Source organism: Planococcus citri, chromosome 3 (assembly GCF_950023065.1).
Source record: "Planococcus citri chromosome 3, ihPlaCitr1.1, whole genome shotgun sequence".
NCBI lineage: Eukaryota > Metazoa > Arthropoda > Insecta > Hemiptera > Pseudococcidae > Planococcus > Planococcus citri.
This window is the reverse complement of record NC_088679.1, coordinates 16513412-16536021: the sequence shown is the minus strand read 5'-3', so window position 1 is coordinate 16536021 and position 22610 is coordinate 16513412. Positions and strand designations below refer to the sequence as shown.

At 32.9% G+C, this 22610-nt stretch overlaps 1 protein-coding gene across 2 annotated transcripts in view; it reads right to left on the bottom strand.

The window, feature by feature from the left end:
* The window catches only part of LOC135841607 (putative mediator of RNA polymerase II transcription subunit 26), a 137129-nt gene that overhangs the window by 71942 nt on the left and 42577 nt on the right, over positions 1-22610 (bottom strand). Inside the window, exon 1 of one of the 2 annotated variants that reach the window (XM_065358637.1) lies at positions 11697-12200. The exons of the other annotated variant lie outside the window; for it this stretch is intronic. The gene's annotated coding sequence lies outside the window, so the exon portion shown is untranslated. Of the gene's footprint in view, positions 1-11696; positions 12201-22610 lie in introns of those variants that run through there. 2 annotated transcript variants of the gene reach the window in all.

The window sequence follows — 22610 nt, the reverse complement described above, 5'->3', positions numbered from 1 at the left end:
GTTTGAAAAAAATCTGAATTATTTCCTGCTAAAAAAAAAACTACAGAGTGGCGGAAAAAATGCATTCGATTTTTTTTTGTTTTGAAAATCTAAACAAACTTTTTGAACATCTTGTACATCTATAAGATGTGAATCTAAAAGATTTAAAAATGCCAACATTTTTCCAATTTTTAGTATTTCTGTCATTTTTATAAACTTGCACCTAATTACATCTTCCTACTAAGCTCTTTTTCATTGAGAAAGGCTCCAAAAAAATTGTAAAATCATTTTATTCTCAGAGCTGTTTTTGTAGAGTTATTATAGGGAGGGACCCGATGACATAACTCTAGCTTAGTTTTAGGTAAAAAATGAATCGAAGATGAAGAACTGTAATGAAAAAAATCACATTCAAAATACAAAAATCTTCCTTTCCCATTCGAATTAATTACAAATAAAGTTATTTCGATATTTCAAAACTCAGCAACACGATCCATCATAAAAATAACCCATTTTGTACGTAAACTTCCTACACTAATCAAGATTCTAGATCACTGTTTCAAAATCAAACCCTCGAACACCTACGTGATTTTTTCTTAAATCACACTTCGGAAATTAATTCGTACAAATGATCAAGTTTTCGTCATCGAAACTGAGTAAGTAAGACATAATCTGGTCACTGCACTTTTGTTTACACCATACGATTCAACTCCAATCACAAATCACAATGTAACTGTTTGACCACATTTCTGCGTCAGATTAAAACGACCTAGTCATGATACCCTTGTGCAATCGCCGATTAACTTCACTGCAGACTGACTAATTCGAAAAAATTCACCGGATTCCGTCATCGCCCGCACGTCCCATTTAAACTCCTACTGAAAAAAAAAAAACTCCTCATCGATCATTACGAAACGGTAATTTTAAACCATAGGATCGCAATGTCACAACAAGTATAGCTCATCTGAAAGGACATAGGTGATCCCAGTGACTATCCAATATCCATCCGTCACAATATTACGAATACTTTTGAAATCTCCTTCACCTTTCGATACATTCTGCTTTCAAATATGTACGTACAGCGAGGTGAAAAAAAGTGAAATGAAGGAACAAGAATTGATCAAACAGACAACTAACATGAATCAGTCATTGAGTGAGATGAAATTCTATCCATGTGAATCATATTTATGGCACGCGATTAATCAAAGTTGTTCTCCGTAACAAAGTCTCATAAGCATGTACCTCTGAATACGGTTCGATTAATCGATCACATTACCAGAATACTAATCATCCACTTTGTTTAAAATCTATAACTTTGAAAAATTCTCCTCTCTGTAAGGTGTAGCTTTCGATCGAGGGCTTTTCAATCAAAACACCCAAAAATTAAAAGAAATCGAAACCTTGCAACATTATTTCGTTCATTTTACTAATAGTATACCTTGATTTAATCCGATTGAAATTCGTTTCATTATAAAATTCATCGTATAGATAGGTAAGTGTACGACTTTCCACGTACTGTAGCAATAATTACAACAAATTATAGGCATCTCCGGTCAGTCATTACTTCCGAACGTGATCAACGAATGATTTCAGCAATCTCGATGAATTTACCATATGAAAAAAACCACCATCTTTGGTGAAAAAAATAAACTTCATCGAACAATGTAAGTATTCGGTATAAAGAAGAAAAAAAACGGGTCATATCGAATAGAAATTCATCACGATTCGTGGAGATTTTGTTTTCGTGAGAATACATGGAAGATTTTCTAATATGGCTCACCCATGTCGTCGCTGGCAACGGTATAAGGTAAACTTTTACTAGTCTGAGAGCTTTATGGAATGTCGTTCAAACACGCGACCAACCTGTTAGTCTTCGTTAATTGGACGTTGCTGGGCGAAGAGTAGGTACCTACATAAGTAAGTGTTTATGGAAACCTCTCGTTGATAAGATGGTTTAGCACATGCAGTGTACGTACTCGTATTTATCGAAAATAAAAATGTAGGTACGTTGATTTACTTTACCTATGAGTATATTCGTAAATGCATTACATTGCATTCTTCCTTTCTTTTAAGAGGAAATGAGTTATTTGTATACCTCTCGGCGCTGTTGTCTGCGCTAAACATTTCAAGGTCGACCATGTTTGTGGTCTGTGAACCGCAAAAAGATCTAATTGTTCAATTACCATTGCACTCGAACTTCAAGATGACCTGATTGTTTATAGTAGACTGGCTACGTGCTTTCGGATGGTGCTTCCTTCGTACTATAGACTTTTTTTATACCTTTCTTTTAGACGGATTTTCCAAACGGGAAGAGAAACTAGCTATTGGGCTTTATTCGAGACTCGAGTGTTTCAGGAAGGGTGAGAGGGAATGGATTTTGTTAGGATTTTAGATCGGTTGATGGGATTGAATTATATTAAGATTGTGTTTTGACAGATTTTATGGTATCTAATTTTTTGGGAAACTGGAATTTTTTAAAAAGATTGTTGGAGACTCAGAAACGGTATAAACTCATTTCCCATCAACTAGGCCAAATATTGATTTTTTGATTTTTTCGTCAAACGAGATGGTTATAGGTACACTGAATTTTTCAAATTTTTAATAAAGAAATCGCTAGAGAAATATACGGTTCTGAACTGGCAGAAACTGATTTTGGAAAAATGGTATGTAATTGGTCAAGTAGGTTATTAAGAAGCACTTATCACGATTTTTACATACTAAAGTCGATTCGAACAGCTTTTATGGCACTTTTTGAAAATCTGGAATTTCTAAAATCCTACTGAAGGCTCCAACAGGGCTTGAAAATACCGTCAATTGACTCAACATGTTGAAAATAGAACCTAAAGTAAATTTTTGCTTTCCAATTTTATAAGATAAAATTTTGTGGAAATTTCAACTTTCGAAAATCTGTTGGAGGTTCCAGAAACTACTCAAAACGATTTTAAAAATCGTCTTCAATCGATTTGGGACGACGAAAATACAGTACATACCGAAATTCAACTATCTAGTAATTATAAACACCCCCCCCCCCGCCCCAAAAAAAACTTTCTAAAGCAATTTGGCGAATTTTTGATTTTTCCTCTATTTTGAGCCCTAATTTGATCTTCGAAAATTCGTCAAAAGTTTAAATTTGAAATTTTTAGAATCAAACCAGAGGAAAAATGTAGATACTTAGGTAGCCTTCGAGTGACTATTTTTGATTTGGTATTTGAAAATATTATTTTTGTTTTGAAACTCAAAAAAGCAACAGTTGCATGACATTTGAGAGAATTCGGCTCAAAAACATTTTAGTCAAAATATGTCTTTTTGAGTTCTCAACTTGAAAATTACACTTTTGGTTGCCATCTCAGAACTTGAAGCAGCCCTCTAACGTGACTTTTGAATGACTTTTTAAATTTCTGATTTGATGATATGACTTTTGACAGACAATCTGAAATTTGAGAAATGATTAGGTTTGACACGATTTTTGAGAATTGAATGATTTTTCGATACGTTTCTGAGTTCATGACATAATGTATTACGACTTTTTGATTGACATTTTTTAAAAGCATGCGATTAAAAAAAAAAAAACTTTCAAATACCTTTTTTAATCCCTAAATTGCAAACATGACTCTTTTAGTTTCCAACTTATTAAAATTTGAAAAATCTAACTACATGACATTTGGGTTTTTGACCTCAAAACATGACCTTTGAATAACTTTTTGAACTCCTGACTTAATAACATGACTTTTGATAGAAATTTCAAAATCTGAAAAATCACTATTGAGTATTGAATGACTTTTAAACATGTGAAAAAATTTTTAAAAAATCTCAAATAACTTTTTGAACTCAAATCAGGACGTTTAGTAGCAATTTTTCAAAAACGTTACAACTTCAGCATTGTGTGGAGGAGGCGGGGGGGGGGGGGGGTCCAACATTTCACACGTCAATTTTTCGCTTTTTCAATATGTTTGGATAATCTATAAGATTTATTCGGAGGAATGGTGGATCAAAAATATCTTGATCATTTTAATTCTTCATTGGCGAAGCATTCTGCAAAATACTTAACGACCTTTTTTTTGGAAAAGGAGAAGGGGGTCAAAATTTTACAACTAAATTTTTTACTTTTTCGGTGTTATGGCGTATTTTAATTTTTTTGAGGGAGGAGTGACTCAATTTTCTGTATTTCAAATTGTTTTGAGGGTTTTCGATGAAATTATTATCATACTTTTTCAACAAAAATACAAATTAACTAATTCGTTGAAAATTACTTTCAAAATAAGCGTACTTTCCAAACGTTTTTTCAAAAAGTACCTAAAATAAAATACATTGTTGCTTTTCAAAAATGATTTACAACGGAGAAAAAAATTTTCAAAACTTTTGTATTTTTCCACCTACCTACTGAAAGGCCATTTCTATATCTACCAACATGTTTTTTCAAAATTTTACACAAAAAAGGCTGAAAAGTTCTGTTTGAAAAAAAAAACAGGATATTATTACAAAAAGCAGGACAACAACCTGAAACCTCATGATAAATCTTGAAAAAGCTAACTGCATGACATTTGAGCATCGGGCATCGTGATCCCAAAATCTGACCTCAGAATGCTTTTTTGACATTGTGATTTGATGTGAAGATTTTCAATCAATTAATTCAAAACACGATTTTTAAATTCAAGCGCTTTTTCGAGCCCTTGACTAGAAAATAATGCGATTTTTGATTGCCTAGTGGAAACTTTGAAGAGCCAATTGCACGTCATTTTGCATGCTTTGGGGGAAAAAAACAGAAAATGATTTGATCTGATCTGATCAGATTCGAACATTCCGTGGATACAATTGGATCTGATCAATGTGAATGTTTTTATCGGATTAGATCTGTTCAGACCTGATCAGATCCCATCATTTTTTTCAGGTTACCTGCAGTAAACTTTTCAAATCTGTAAAATGCTCATTTCCATAACCATTGAACAATAAATTCAAAAATATAGGTACCTAACTTCAGAATGGGAGATTTCGAGCTTGTTACTTGAAAATGATGACTTTCGATTGACACCTTTGAAAGATAACTGAATGAAACTGACGCTTGATTAACGATTTGAAACTCGAAAAAAATTCAAATTGAATGACTTTTGAGCAACTAATCTAAAACCATGACTTTTGCTGGAAAATAGAAATAATTGTAGCAGGATTTTTCAGCATCTGATTCCAAAATTCAGCACCATGACTCTGAATGAATTTCTAGACCTACGACTAGACCTTGAAATTTCCAGTGGACAATTCAAAATTGTGAAAATGACAATAGGATGACTTGAGAACTTTCAACTTGAAAACATAACCTCTTAATGATCATTTTAAAACTGCAATCTGAGCAAGTTCAGAAAAATTTTCAAAACAAGCACAAGTTGTTGAACTTGTTGAACCTTCGACCAAAGAACGTGATCTCTCATACAGAACCACAATTTTCAGATGCTTTTTAATAGCCAAAAAAAAAAATTCCAAAATTTTCTCATTTTTTTCCATCTTAAAAAGCTGAAGTTTTGAATTTCAGAAACATTTAGCACAAAAAAACACCTTAACTCTCCAAATGAACCACTGATTGGCTAAGCAGATAAAAAACCTAATTTTCCTTAGCATTACTCGTAGATATCTTGAACTTGCCTTTTAGAACTTAACTCTCAATTTTTCCATCCTAAAGACGTTTTCAAGTCACACAAACATACTCTTTGGCTTCATCAAAATGAGATACATTTTTCTAATCGCGTTTTCACTATTTTCAAAGTGAGTGGCAAAATCGAACAAAATTCACAAATTCTGACCTCCAGCGAGCTTTTCCTGAGAGACAGGAGGTGGGGGGGGGGTTCTAACACCCATTCGATCATTTTTGCGACTTATTCCACACTTTCTCAATAAGATCTACTATACAGCAGGATGCTCGAAGGGAAATCCGGCTATTAGATCTCGACCAGCTTCGACAGCATTTTTCTATCATCTCAAGGTTCTGTAGGATGAGAGACGATGACTACACCTCAGTTGCTTTGTTTCCTTCGCCTTGAGGTGTTTCTTTTTTCTGTCTCGAGCTCGAAGAGAGACGACCACATCTCGAGGAAATTCTTGCATATAAATCACACGGTTTAGAGTTATCTACTTCATGTTCGTGTACATCTGCATACACATATTGTACTCTTAGGTACGTTGGCGTTTAAATACATTAAACGACTATTTACCCGGCATCAGAAAGTGAATTCAATTGATAACACGCTGAGTCACGTGTGGAAGGAATCATAGCGTACAATCTATTATTTATTGATACATTATTATACGACTGGGTATACTGGATAGTAAGCTATTATAAGTCTCTCAATCGACAATATACGCGGATACGGGGGATCAACCACAAGTACCAAAAAGTATACACATATGTACGGTAATCGTCGGCGAGTAAGTATATTTTCAACACCTCCATATTTAACCTTCACCTAAAGACATTACGATTAGCATATCGATATAAGAATGCTGTCGCTGTCACGTTGACGAGTCCATTTTTGGACCACAGACCGCGCATACCACCTCAGCACCTTTTAGGTTATACTTTGAGAGGCTGCGACACATAATACACAATTAAATTATGCGAATGCGAACGCGAATGAAGAATTTCTATTACAAAAGCTATACATATAGCACTTAAGACTGAGCCGAAAGGGTGTTAAAAATTCAACTCACATGCACACGTTTCGATTCCTACGCCGCCGACGACTGACTCGTATTCTTTTCAGCTTATGGTCAAATATCTCCTCGAACAATGTACTCCATACTACCTTATTTGCGATCCGAAAAGAGATAATTCATTCGTCCATTAACGTATAATTTAACACGAACTCTGCAACTTTACACCTATCTACTCTCGTACCTTACATACTTAAAAAATATAACCTATAGCTCTTCATCCATGATACTTTGAGAGCTGATGAAGGCTTTTTAAATATGGAAATTATCGACACTAAAGCATGTATGGTCGATACATTAAATTACATATCTGCTTTCGCGCTTCCTACCCGTATATCCGTTTAACGAACAGTGCTATTTTTACATATGTACCTACTCGGTGGTATTTGTTCCTACCTCAAGAGTGGAAAAATATTCATCCAATCTTTTGAGGATGTGAATGTCGCACGTGTAACATACTTCTTTTCTCGTTTCGCGCTTTCGTTTTTCCCCCTTATATTATGTTACGTAATTTTCAATTACATACTTATCGATGTGAAAAATAAATCGACTGGTAAAATCCAAGTATTTCTCTGTTTTTACTTAATTGGACCGATGCATAAGGTCCAAAAATGTAGGAACATGAGAGAAAAAAAAACTTATGTTGGAGTAGAATTATGCATTTGTCTGGTTAAATCGACTAACGAGTTGAAATTCACAATGATGTCTGTATTTTAGCTAAATTTCAATCAAAATACTTGTACTACAACATTTAAAACCAATTTCAAAAATTTCAAAAAGAAATTACAATTCTGAAAAAAAATTATGCAAAAATTGAACCAACTTGAAAGATCATCTCGTTATTGAATTTTATTCCATCAAGAACATCACCTATCGATAAAATTGAAAAGTTTAATAAACAAGAAACTAACCTTTTCACGAGACCTCCTCGTGAAAATATCTCAAAATTTAACACAAGGTAATCACCCTCTTCAAGAAAACGTATGATTCTTTTTTTCGATTTTTTGACGAAAGAAAACTGTTGCTTTCCTCTCCCCTTCTATACTGAACTACTGACAGTAAAAAAATTCGGGATTTCCTTGAATTTTAAATCAATTTTCAAACAGGACTAATTAGAGAATTCTTTATCTTTTCAAAACGAAGAAAAAACAGAACTGTAGTCTAATCAAGTCAAAAATGAAATTTAATGCAAGCCTCGTACTCAATTTTTTCCAAAAAAAAGGTCGATCACTTTGGTAACCAAAAAAATTTGAAAAACTAACAAAAAATGCCAAAAAAAAAATTACAAAACACGAGCGAAACATTTTAATGCACAAAAAATCAACCAAAAAAAAAACACAAAACGATAACAGAACATTGCAAATTAAAAAGTTTGCTGGTTTTCAATTTTAAAAAGTTGAACTTTTGGTAAAAAAAAAAGGTGAGACCTTTTAAGTAATATTCTACAACAGAGTTAGGATTTTTGCAGTTTATGGCAAAAAAAAATTTTGGCAAAAAAACAAGACTTCGAGAATTTTAACAAAAGTAAAATTTTTTTGGCATTTTCTGGCATTTTTTGCAAAAAAAAAACAACAACTTTTAGCATTTTGGTTAAAAAGCAAAAACTTATGAAATTTTTTTACATACAAAAAGTCAGACCTTGACAATTTTAGCAAAAAGCAGGGCTTTCTGGAAAATTGGCAAGAAAATTATCCTTTTTGGGAATTTTTGGCAAAAAATCAAGACTTTTGAATTTGGATAATTTTTGAATAAAAAAATAGAAAATCTTCATCAATTTTGCTAAAATTATGTGAAAAAGCAAAATATTTGACAATAATTTCAACAAGAAGCCGCAATTTTTGAGAATTATTGGCAAAGAAATTATATGTTTCTTCAGGATTATTTTCCAAAAGCGAGACTTTTTTGCAGTTTTTAAAGAAGGAACAAACCTTTTAGGCATATTTGGCAATTTTAGGTAAAAAAAAGCGAGACTTCCAATGTTTTTTCAAAATACGACAATTTTTAGCAATTTACCTACTCATAAACCAGATTTTTGCCAAATTTTTCAGAAAGAACGAATTTTTGATAATTTTTGGCAAAAAAAACGACACTTTTGGAAGATGTTTAGAAAAAAAAGTTCGAAATTTTGGAATTTTTTTTTAGTCGAAAAAGCGACAGTTTTCACCAAGAAATAAGACTATTTTTTGGTGATTATGACAAAATGTGAGATTCTTTGGTAAGTATCTTTGGCAGAAAACGAGACTTTATCAATTTTGGCAAAAGGCAACCCTTTGTATAAAAAAATCATACTTTGAAAATCTGTAAAAAAAAAATAAGCCAATTTAGCAACTAAATTTTTTAAAAGCCAATCATAAAAAGTACTGTAATAACAAAATTGACATGAATATGACGTATCGGCATTCGTTTATTAATTGATACTGTACAACTTGGCTAGCTTATATTAGGTGTAGGTACTCTAAACTACGTGCGTACGTGCCTATTTTACTTTTTATTTATCCTCACGTATCTGTCTACAGTACCTAACTGAGTACGACCCCTGTAAATATTTTTCATACGAAGTTTTCTGAATGATTTTTTCCCTAACCACTCAATTTTTTCCAAATTTCAATTTTCAGTACGAATCGTTGATATTTTGCAAATGAGATCCTACATCTCCTTGATTGAAACCGAATTTGAATAAAACGAAAGAGAACCTCAAAACAAAACCATTCCTCATCCTCAATTTTTAGCTGCTGAAATATTAAAATTAATTAGATTTTTATCGAATTTTTGAAGTTTTTTTTTGTTATAATGCACGGGTAGCAAAAAGTTCATATCCTATTTTGTTTCAATTTTCTTCAACGTGGAAAACATTCACAAGGGAGATCCTTCACTTCGGAATCTTCGACTGAAACTAAACTTGGATAGAATGAAAAAGGACCTCAAAATATTCTCATCTTTCAATTTTTAGCTAATACCGAAGTTACTTTTTTGACTTTGAACGAAAGATAGAATGAAACAAGACCTCAAAAAATTCTCATCTATCAATTCTAGTCAGAAAACAAATTTTTTCACATGCTTTTGTGGGGGAAAAATCTACTAAAAAACTCCTAAAATTCGACGTAAATCTAGAAAATTAATTCCAGCAGTTGAAAATTGAGATATGGAGGTTTTTAGAGTAGGTACCTATACTTTTTCATCTGTATCATAGTCTCGTTTTCATCGAAGGTCTCGGATTCGAAAGCTTCTCTAAAATCAGTATTGTACAAAAAGGGAGTTCAAAAACGATGAAATTGGCAGAACCAAATCCAATGAATTCGAAAGTAGGCAAATAAAAGGAGCAGCCTATCAAATCACTTTCGACAAATCCGCATTTAGCATTTTGAAAAAAATCAAATCACAATCAGTTTTGAATATTACAAACCTGAGAATTAATTTCCTCATTCATAAGAACTTTACCCCCCCCCCCCCCATCAAATCAACACTTATATATGAAAAATTTTAACGACAGATGGATGCTTCTTGTGCAAATATTTTCTATATGTTTTCATCAAACTCAAATCTAAAAATCAATGAAAAAGTCAATATTATTTAATTTGAAATCTACAATGACTGGAGTGGTTTTGAAAAAAGATATCAATTTTGCTGATCCAGATGATCGTAAGTTTACAATTCCGAGAAAATTCTCGAAAAAATGTTCAACAACTTACATTTTGAAATCAGAATCACCTTCCATTCTTCCTAACTAAATTAACAAAATCCAAAATCTCAAATATTTGAGAAAAAAATGATCAAATATTAAAAAAAAGCTGAGAATAGAAAGTGAAAAAAAATCAATCCTATTTTCATCCAAGACTAAAAAAATAGACCAACCCAAAAAAAAATCAATTTAAAAAAGATCATAAATAATTTCAAATAACACCCTAAGGCCATCACACCTTTAAAATACCTACTCGACGTTAAACTCAATAACCTAAACAACAGGGAGACTACTCTCGTTAATTGCATAATTTCGTATTTGGAATGCAAATCATGCGGTAAAATTCACGACTAAGCATAAGCTAAACATCTTACGAATTCAGATATTACGGAATAGGTCGGAATAACTATAAATATAATAATTTCAAGAGCATAGATAATTTATTATTTTTCTCATTGCTCGACAATTTGAAGAATTCCTCCAGGAAAGAGTATTTCAATCTCTATATCACGCGATTATTGGATCAATATGTAAGGTTAACCGGGTGCTAAGATGGACTGAAGTACCTGCATAGAATAATTTTGCCAAAAATACCTAATTGAAATTATCATTTTTTTATTTGATTTGAATTCGTTTGAATTGCCATTTTGAGAATTCCAATGAAACGATATTTTTATGATCTAATAAAACTCTTTTCCTCTTTACGAGTAGGTATATCAAATAAAATCAAATTTTTTGAGGTAACCTTGATCGGAGATTTTCAAATTCTTCACCATTTCAAGATCAAACACACAGACTAATTTCACGAAATACCAAAAGGAAGGCCTCGAAGGCAGACTTTTGATAAAGATCGGTTAAGCACCCCTGACTAAATCATAAAGTAGGAGAACACGAGTGCAGATCTCGATCAAAATGAAGAAATGCATCCATTTCAAGGGGAGAAAATCTTCAAAAATCACATTTTGTTTCAAAAATTGAGAGATTTGGTAACAATAGAAGAATTTCCAGAAATCCAGTTGAAAATACACGAAAAATTGACTGCAAAAGAATTTTCAGAAAGTCAGTTAAAAATACACGAAAAATTGACAGTAAATCCTCAATTCTCAAAACTTTTGTAGTGACTTGAAGAATCAGTAATCCACTAACAACCTCATCAATAATAATCCTCAACTCTCACACCTACAAACCTTCCTGAAAATCTAGACTCACACCAACAAATGAATTTCATTTCCGAGCTCAATTATCCACACATGAAAATTGGTCAATTATTAATCTATATTGTTTAAAAAATATCAGGAAATATTATATAGCTCAAAAGGGAAATAACCGAGCAAGTACTTACGGTTTAAATTATCTCCTCGTTGTATATCGAATTACGCAATATAATTCGATCACACCATAAAATAAACACGCGAACGATTATCAAAAAAACGACACACTTTACCACATTAACTTTCGTTAAAACGAAAATCCGCGAACGAAAAATAAGTAAAAAATAGCGGAGAAAAAAAAATCCGACGATAATTTACGGTAAAATGTGTAATTTTAGTCAAACACGATGTATAGAATATAGTAATAAATTAGCACACAGGTAAATACACGAGCGAGGAATACCTACGACACGAGTCACATCACTTGTAGTACATATTCGGAAAAGTAACATGTAAACAGTCGGCTTCGATAGAAGAAAGTGCGACGAACGCGAGTCAAAGTATTCGTTTGCAACCTGTTGGACGTCTAGAGAAAGGGAAATAAGGCCTATGAGTTCTCCCAGTCCCAAACAGCAGCACCACAACAACAAAATGTTACCTTTTTTCTCTCTCTATCTCACTCACTCTCAGTCTCACCGGTATATGATCTTGAAAGGGTTCAACGGGGATGGCTAACAACTTCGTGTTGCGTGTATGCATAATCTATGAAAGTTAAGGCGCAACCGTTTGTCTTCCTCTGCCCAAGGTCGTCAACAAATGGCCCACCTGCGACCACATCTTCCTCCTAACATAAGATACGTAAGATATATACAGAGGTATCTTTGTGGCTGGTATTGAATTTCACTTTTCATTACCATTTCTCACCGATACATACCACAGAGCAATTAAGCTCGATCGGCAATTTGTCCATATAAAATGTGATTCGCGGTCCGCGAACCAATGCATTATGCCTATACCTCGTCTATTATATAAAGCCATTAATGATACCGGTGCGTGCGATGCTTGATCTTATGCCCATATCTATGCATATCCTCCTTATAGTATACCTACTCGCTATTCACGTACCATTGCTTAATGATGCATCTTTGGTAAAATTAATTAGAAAACTGGATGATTATCGTGCCTTACTGTATAGGCTTATGACTACCTATTAACGTTCCCAAGACTAGTAGTATGAGTTAAGTATACTTTACTTTCTTATAGCTATAGCAACCAGCCAGTGATAGGTTGAAAGATGAGCGGGCCAATTTCTTAATTTTAATTTTACTTTTGTTCTTTTTATTTCGTGACGAAAGGTTGAGCGTATAAAATGAAAGGGCTAAGTATATGCGAGCTTTTAAAAATGCATTACTCGTTCGTGATTCATGAAGCTGCAGACTTTAGAGGGTCGTTTAAGTTCTATTTGATATGAGTTTATAATCGTAATAAAATCACACACCCAATAACAAAAAATTAGCAGGAAGAGAGAATATAGATAGAACTTTAGGAAAGCTTAATAATAAAAAAAAAAAAAAAAAAAGTTAATTGGTAAAGAAACTTGGAACAAATACGAGTATACAAGAGTGTATTTTGCAAACGATGGATCTTCCCAAGATGCACCCATTCGATGAGTTTATCTCTGCAGGTACCTTACCTATTGAAAATATTTTAGAAAGTCGCTCTACCCAGCAAATATCGCAGTATTTCCGGCGTCATGATTTATTAATATGTTTGGACAAATATAGAAGATTGTGTTGAACTTGATGATTGAATTTTTAAGCAGGTCAAAGGTTTTAAACTTGTAGAAATCTACGAAGAGTGAATTTACAGAGCTCGTGCTAACTTTTCTCCATAAAAAGTAACTTTAGCAACCAAAATGTTCGCAAAAAAGTAACCAAAAAGTAACAAGATGCGAGCGAAGCATTTTAATGTAAAAAAAAATTGTAAAAAAACCCCACAACATTTCAACGAAAAATATACCTACATAAAAACAAACGACGAAACAATAAAAATATATCAATTAGAATCTAATAATGAAACTCGATTAAAATGTAAACAATTTCAGCAAAAATCAGAACTTTTCACTTCTTTCAAATTTTTATCAGGAAAGTGAGACTATTTCACGACTTTTAGCAATTACCTAGGTACCTAATTGTAAGACTCGTTTCTTGCTAAAAATTGGTAAAAATTTTAATTTTTTGCAAAAAAATTTCAGAAAACCTCATTTTTTCCAAAAATGTACTCAAGAGTCACTTTTTTGGCAGGAATTGACAAAAATAAAGAAACTAGATATCACTTTTTCGACGAAAATTGCAAAAAAGTGTCATTATTTTGCCATTGCATGATTTTGCCTTTTAAAAAAATTGAAAAATCATCTCGCTTTTCAGCCAAATTGTTGAAAAATCTTTTTCTCCGATTACCGGACATTTTCCCGAATCCACTTCCCCGAAAGACATTTTCCCGAATGACAAAATCCCGATTTCTGTATTCCTGAATCCATTTACCCGAATGCCGTGTACCCGAACCAGTAACCCGAAGGTCCGAAATCCCGAATGTCCATATCCCGAATGCCTCAGTGTAAACTAGACACCTCTCCCCTTTTCAAATAGTTGACTGGGTTAAAATTCATACTTACGGTTAGACGAGTAGGTAGGTACCTACAAATTCAAAATGATCTTAATTATCATATTAGTATATCAGCAAAATTTTAAATTTTTTCTCTAATCACAATAGGTACCTACTCACGGCCATCGAGAGTGGGGCAAAGGGGACAGTTTACCAGACCTCGAACTTAAGCTTTCTGGAGGGCGCGGGTCAGGCAAAAAAAGGGTCTGTGATTAAAGAAAAACATGTTTTTATAGAAATTTTCAAAAGCTTTGGCCCAAGCAAAGCAAGGGCTTATTTCTTTTCTTTTTAAAAATTAAAATTTATAAAAAAATATTCAATTTTAAAGGTTTTAAAGTGAAAAATTCGACTTTTCGCATAAAAAGTATCATTTTTATGCCTCTCTGCTCCTTAGGTAATAACATCAATCTCTGAGATTAAAAAATAAACAAATTTTTTAAACTCAATTTTCTTTTAATTTTCGGGTGTAGGTCTTTCGGGGAAACGGATTCGGGGAAATGGATTCGGGATAAAAAAAATCGGGATTTTGACATTCGGGAAAACGTCTTTCGGGAAAGTGGATTCGGGGAAGTGTCCGGTTACCTTTTCTCCAAAAATTGAGAGAATACCTGTAAACCTGTAAACCTATACTCGAAAGTTGATCTTTTTTGCTAAAAATTACCAAAACATTTTGCTTTTTACCAAAAAATTGAAAAATAGCCCAATTTTTTGGCAAAAATTGCAAAAAAATATCACTTTCTGTCAACTACATATTCCTAAATAGCATTACTTTTTGCTAAAATTGTCAACGTTTTTCTTTGTAACAGAAATTCTCGATTTCAGAAAAATTACCTAAAAGTCTCGCTTTTTACCAAAAATCGTCCAAAAAAATCACTTTTCGCGAATAATTCTCTAAAAGTTCTGTTTTTTTGCAAAACTTGTCAAAAAGTGTAACTTTTCGACAATAATTTCCTAAGAGTTCTGTTTCTTGCAAAGTTGTTAAAAACTCTCACTTTTTCTCAAAATTGTCAATAAGTTTCGCTTTTTTGCCAAAAATTATTGCTAAAAATTCTTTACTTTTAAAAAAATGCTACTTGCCTCCTTTTGTACCAAAAACTACAGAATTTGCAAAATTTTCATTTTGTTGCTCAAAATTATCAAAAAATCTCGCTTTCTTATCAGCATGCTCCAAAATAAACTTTTTTTTGGCAAGATTTATACGAAGAAATATTACTTTTTGTGACACTAATTGTCAAAAAGTTGTCCTCTTTGCTGAAATTGTACACAACAAAATAATGGACACAAATCAGACCTCAATTCAATCAAAAATTTTATCTTATTCAAAAATTCGCCAAACATTGAAAAATGAAATTTAATATTGAAAATTTGCTTGATGAAATTTCTGTAAAGTGATGTTTGACTAATCTGATGTCGTGAGCTCAAAGTTTATAGGGTACATGTGATGTTTTTGAGAAAATCGAATTTTTCTGAGGGGAAAATTGTAATTTTTTATGAAGGAACGACGACCGCCCAAAATTGACTCTGGTGTCTCTGGACTCGGATTCAATGACCTCGAAGTAGTCAAAAATCACCTCTGTTTTAATTTGTTTTATTCATTTCAATTTTTTACGAGCGATTTTGTGCCAATCGTACACCTTGTAGTCGGCTCAGAAGATCTACATATATAAGGATTAAGGATACTAGGATAGGGTATTGATTTATAGAAAACTCTTCTCAAAAAATGATTTATTTTTCAGCAATCATGAACAGAACATGTAATGCAAAGTTTTGTCAAATGAAGTAGCATCTTAATCCTCATCTCGTCTTCATCAAGTAGGTATGCTCTCAAGAATTACGCGAAATTTGAGAAGATTCTAATTTTGAGAATTTCAAGCATCTTGCCTTCTGCTCTAACCAACACTTTATATTACGGGTACAATAAAATTCAGAGACGAGTTTTCGTCGAATGCCATACCGCAACACACATGTCATATCGCACATACTCGCAGCAGCGATGACAAACTGAATACAGATGGAAGGGAATCCTACATTGGTAGGTAGGTATATAACGGCATCAAACGTAATTAAGATCATTACCGTAAAGAAATGAATACATAATGAAGTATTCATTTTTATATATTACCAACCGCTAATTCGTGAAAGTATTTGAAATTATGATTTTTTAATTAACTTTTAATTTATTAAATTGGAGCTCGGTGTTGAGGTTGGGTTCGACATCGAAGTGTTATACTTGCGACGAAAAAGAAAAAAAATATTTATTAATTAAACAATCATCAGTTTCATATACACTTTAATATTTACAATAAAGTGTTGGCGAAATATTAAAAAGTAAAACTAAATAAATAACTGTATTGAATACATAATAATATTACGATTATATACTCGTACGTAAGTAAGTACCTTAGTACTCGTACCTACCTATCGGCGTCAATTTTCGTGAAAAACGGGTATTTATTTTTTTTTGGCAAATTATTATTAATCGGTTTCATTCATGTTGGGTTACGCCGGATTAATTAAGATTTTATTGAATGAAGTTTTATATATTATAATGTATTTAACTGGATCTTTCCAGAATTTATATTGCAGATGAAATGAGGTGTTGAGAATGCCAAGGTGGCACTTGACCTACGTTAATGATTTTGAGATTTCCCTCCTTTCCCTCCTATTTCATTGTTGATGATTAATTTTATCACGAGAATATCTGGATGTGGTTTAAAATTCGAAATTTGTTTTGGAAAATTGAACTAGAAGTTCTTAATACAAAAGATTTTGAAGTGGTTTTCTTAATTATTCTCAAAATTTAAATTTTGCGAAGCTAGTTTCAAAGAAAAATCAGAAAAATTCATTTTCAAAATTTGAAAAAAATTAACTTTTATTAAAAAAGCGAATTCTAAAGACGTTTATGTGTCTAAACTTGAAAAGAATGAAGAATATTGACGAATGATGTTTCAAGTTTTAAAAAATGCAATTTTTTTTATAAAAGACGAGAAAATTGTAAAAAGTGAAATTTTTCATCATGTGCATGTGCATGTGCAATGAAATGCTTGAGAGTAACGTAAAATTTAACAAATTGCATTGCAGCTGCATAGGAATGTAAAACATTAAGAAATCTAATTAGAATATTATAAAATTGTTTAAAATGAGAGAAAAAAATAATGGCTTAATCAACTTGGAAAATAGTTAGTTTGAAATATGTAGGATGTAAACAAATTTTTGATTCGTTTTAAAAAATGTTTAGCAGGGGTTTTATGTGCCCTAAATTTTTGCTTAATAATTCTATAGGTATTTGATATTCCTTATTTCAACCATTTTTTTGACTTCAAAGTTTGAAGCGAATACTTGAATCATTTTCAAGGATTTTGAGTTGATCAGGTGAACTGATAGTGAAGGGGAAGTAGGGAGATAGGTACTCCTAATGTCGTTTCAAATGTTAAAAATTAAATTTCACTCATTTTTTTATATTTTGATAATAGAACTGACTACTTTGATCTTGAAACTAGAAAATATACGATATATTTTTTGCCCCATGTTGGCTCATTTTTGGAGGCAGAAGGGGCATGCATTACAAAATTTTTGTGAACTGTAGAAATTAATCTAATTGAAGTACATTATATATTTTTTCGAATATAAAATTAAGAAGAATAATAACGACTATTGGAAGTGTTGAAGGATGACAAACTCACCGTGAATTGGTAAAAAGAAGGATGAGAGGGAAAGAAACACAGCAAAATCTCAGAAATTCACAAAAAAAATGATTCTAAATTTTTGAAATTTCTTGAACATTTTTCATTCCTGTTTGGAATTTTCCTGTAGCGTAACTTTGTCGGGCTCCATTCAAAAGTTTGAGGGCCGAGGGAGGTCTTTTCTTGAAACAGGGGTTATTTAAAAAGATTCTGACCAGAAATGAAATATTTTTAAAAAATTTTTCATGGACTTCAGTTCTTTTTTTAAAATTTTTTCCCATCTTAGGGAGTTCCACACTGTTTGAGAGCCCCTCGGGAGAGATTTTTTCTTGAAAATGTGGATATTTGGAAGATCTGACACAAAAGTATGAAATTTTCTGATAGCCTAAATTGTGTACCTACTTGAGTATTTTTAAAATTTTTTTACCAGAAAACAATCTCACAAAAATGTTCACCCAGCATCTTAGAACCCGATTTTCAAATTTCTATTTCAAGATTTATTCCTGTTGTAAAAAACCAACGTATCAACAGGATATATTTCCAAAAATCCAACTTCGCTAGCTCACAATTTGGTTCTGAAGTGCGAATGATATGATCTTTTAGTAGAAAATTATTAAAAATTGTTATTTAGTTATGTGCAAAAAATCCAAGATGTATCACTTTTTTTTCAAAAATTACCCAAAAGTTTCGTTTTGTTGTCAAAATATGCCAAAAATCCTTGCTTTATTGTCAAAATTGTCAAAGTTTTGCTTTTTGTCTACCAAAAAGTTGTAAAAAAAAGTCCCACGATTACAAAAAAGTATCACTTTTTTCCAGTAATTTCCCAGAGGCTTGCTTTTTGCCAAAAATTGACATAAATTCTCGCTTTTTTAGCTATATTATCTTTATTTTTTCTTAAAACGCCGAAGAAGTTGCCAAAAAATCTTAATTTTTTGCTGAAAGTTGCTATAAAGTTTGATATTTCTGCCAAAAATTGACAAAAATTCTCGCTTTTTAGCAATACTTAATCTCAGTTTTTCCATAAAAGTCAAAGTCAAAGATTGCCAAAAAGTCTCGTTTTTTTGCTAAAGTTGCCATAAAGTTCCACTGTTCTGCTAAAAACTGCTAAAAATTGCTAAATTTTGTCGCTGGTTTGCAAAAAAAAGGCCAAAAAGTAGACATAAATTCTTTAATAAAAATTCCCCAAAAAACTAGTTTTTTGACAAAAATTACTTACTTGAAAAACTCTACCTTTTGCTAAAACTGTCAAAATATTACTTTTTTGGCAAAAATGGCAAAAAATTCTCACTTTTATGACAAGAATTGGCTAAAGTTAATATCCAAGAAGTCTTGCTTTTGTTAAAATTTTCAAAGTCTCAATCTATAGTATGATTTTTAGATTTTAATTGGAATGTTTGTTGTTTCATAATCTTTTGTACATTTCTAATTGACATGTTTTAGCTTTTTTTGTGATTTTTTCTGCATAAAAAATGTTGTAATCTTTTTACTTAGTTGATTTTTGTTTTATTTTTTGATTACTTACTATGGTTAGGTACTTTTTTTTCGAAAAACTTGTGTACAAGCTTTTAAAAAAAATCTCTTTTTTTAAACAAATAATGCCAAAAATTGCCAGAAAGTCTCACTTTTTCGATTTTAAAAATTTTTAAATAAATTTTACCGTTTTTGCCAAAAATTGCTGAAAATTGTTGCTCACTTGCAAAAAATTTTAAAGGAGAAAAACTTTTTTCCAAAAATTGTTTTAAAGCTTTGCTTTTTTGTTAAAAATTAAAAAAAAAAAAGTTTTTTGCATCTGGCTTTTTTGCCACAAAATGTTCAAAAATTCTCACTTTTATATTGAAAATTTTCAGAAAGTTTTGCTTACAATTAGGACTCCTCCGTCAAGAAAAAAGTAGTCCCGGAGGATCCAAGGGTGGGGGAGGCGTGCAATAGATTCTTAATCGGGCTCCTCGACTATTCCTTTTAAATATTACTCGCTGTTGATACATTCAACATATTTTCTTGTTTTCTTCACAATGTAGGCAATGCTGAGAATTGAGAGAACTGAATTTTGGAAAAAAATTAGATTTTCAAAATTAAAAAAAAAAGTAATTTTAGCAACCAAAATTTGAAAAAAAAAGCAACCAAGGAGTGGAAAACTCTTGAACATGGCTCGATTATCTTGAATTTTCCTAATTTTTCACAGACTGGACTCTAGGGTGGGTCACATTTTGAATTTTTTTGAATTTTATGGGTCCTAGCAAAAAATTATGGCTAAATTACCTCAATAAAACGAAGAAAAAATTTCAAGTTAACGTTTAACCAGAGCTCTTTGACAATTAGGTGTAGGAACTCTCAAACTACGTGCTTACGTGCCTATTTTAGTTTTTATTTATCCTCACGTATCTCTCTACAAGCTCTCATATAATTTTTCAAAAATACCAAATTCAAACAAATTAATCCAAATCCAAAATGAAAATTTTAAGATCCAACCAATTCGAAATCCTGTCCAGCATCGTCCCTTACGATACTCCAAACGAAACGGAATTCGATACATTTTCTCCACACATGTGGAATTACGTCAGATAAAGTACCTCTACGCCAGGAAACGCGTAAAAGAAGGGTCTTTGTGATCGATCCAGGACTGCTGGAGTATTCTTCTCCATTACACAATCCGCGATTCCAGCGACGACGTATCAGACTGGCGACGGCGGCGTCGACGAAGACGAAGACGACGACGTTACGAGAAAAAATCAATATTATGCGTTTTATTTTTAATACACTCGCATTACATTTGCCGAGTTGAAAAGTTATTTATTGGTTATGCGTTCGCTCTGGGTTATCTAATGTTACGATTATTACGGCGCGGTCGACGGGATTGTTTGTAATGTCGACTGGTCACTGGTCGATGGCTCGATGGTCGATGTTGTTTATTAATCGAACGCCGCTGCGGCGATGATAAGTTGTAGAATTTTCAAAGATCAGGTTCTACGTAATGGTACCAACATATCTAACGGATAAAATATTCATCCGGTTCAGTCGTATAATGTGTGCTTTGATCGAGAAGACGATGCGAGAGCGGGTAAGGGAGGGGGCAAAAAGCACGGTATTTCGAATACCTATACCTATAGATGTACCTAAAGCTACATGCAATCGTATCGGTGTGCGTAGAGTAGGAGACAGAGACGAGGGTAGTGGAGAGTGAAAAAATTGTACATGTAAAATGGGAACTAGATATTGGTATTTTCCCCATACTCGGCTAGTCGAGCTGCGAAGAGCCGGTCGCCGTACAACTGCTTACATGTATAAAAATAATATCAAATGCAGCTTACTAACAAGCGAAATTAGAAAGTAAGAGTGCACGAAACAAACGAAAGACTTCATCGGATAAAAGTGAACTTGAATTGAAATAATAGCCATCTCGTTGCCGCGCGTTTTTTTTTCTTTATTTTTAGCTTAAGGCATAAACAGAGAAAGTGAAGATAGGAAAGGGGAAAGGTTGCAGTCGGCCATCCAGTGCCTAGGTTAAGGCTAAACTCTCCCCTGGGAGCGGCATTCTAGTATTACCTTTTGGGGTTTTGTTACCGAACTACTTGGAATAGACGTTATTGATTCATCATTAGAAAGCCGGACTAGATTTTTTTGATATTTGACCAGCTCTTCGACGACGTTCGGTGGCGCTGTACGTTTTATTCGGATTCGGATGCTGATGATGCTGGAACGCGACCGACGCTCGCTGACGTCTCGATGAGCGACGTATGGTATGGTATGGTCGTGGTCCTGTTATCATTAGCTGTCATCTTTAAGTATACGTACAGAGTATGTATGTGCATGAAGAGTAGCTCTGTAGGTAAGGTACGTTCCATCCAAGGTCTGATGCGTAAAATTTTAATTTTCTTTTTCTCACGACCAATATAATAACTCATTTGCGCGTATTTGATTTTGATTGAGAGATGTACGAGATTAACCCGTGCCCGCGTCGTGTGTGATTATAAGGTCGCGTCCCGAGACGCGATCGTTAATTTTTTTTTCAATGGTTGGGATTCGTTTTGCTGTGTATGGCTGAGTTGAATATACTTACAGGCGTTTTTATTTTCGCTCATCTGCGGTACTTGATTTATTATCGAGCTTTTAGCATAATATTATGCTAGATTTACCTATTCGAATAAATTTCACTAATGGTTATTGTCATTGTGTTTGATAATGGAGTCTCGAATGAAAAAAGACGAAGGAACTTGCCAGCAACAATAATTTTTGCAGAACATTCCCATCTTTCAAATGAGTCCTCCTTATGAAGATGAAATTATTTTCTGGGTATGAGAGACTTGAAAACCATAACGAGGAGTCAGTGGTCCAAAAATGTTGAAATCAGTAGATATTTCAGCTGATTCGAAGATCAAATCAGAATTATCTTGGTTTCAGGGTCAAAGAAGTCGTAAGTGAATGCGATGATAAAAAGTCCAAAAATGACTACCGATTTTCAAAATTAATTTACCACCTCTGTTTTTCATCCTTGTCACCATACTTCAAGTTTTAAATACATATTCGCTCAAATTACCTATTCACATTAATGCACTGGTCAAGAATCTGCAAGAATTAGGAACAACTCGAATTTTCCTTAGTTTTCAAAATTACCAATGGGTGTCCAACTGCCCACGTCAATTCGACCAAGAAGTGATAAGGGAGGGGGGAGTCGTCGATTTTTTAGAAATTTTTCCTGCGGAAAGACCTTTAGAAGGGATGACCAGTGGCGCAAATCGCAGCCCTCTAGTCCTTTTTTAA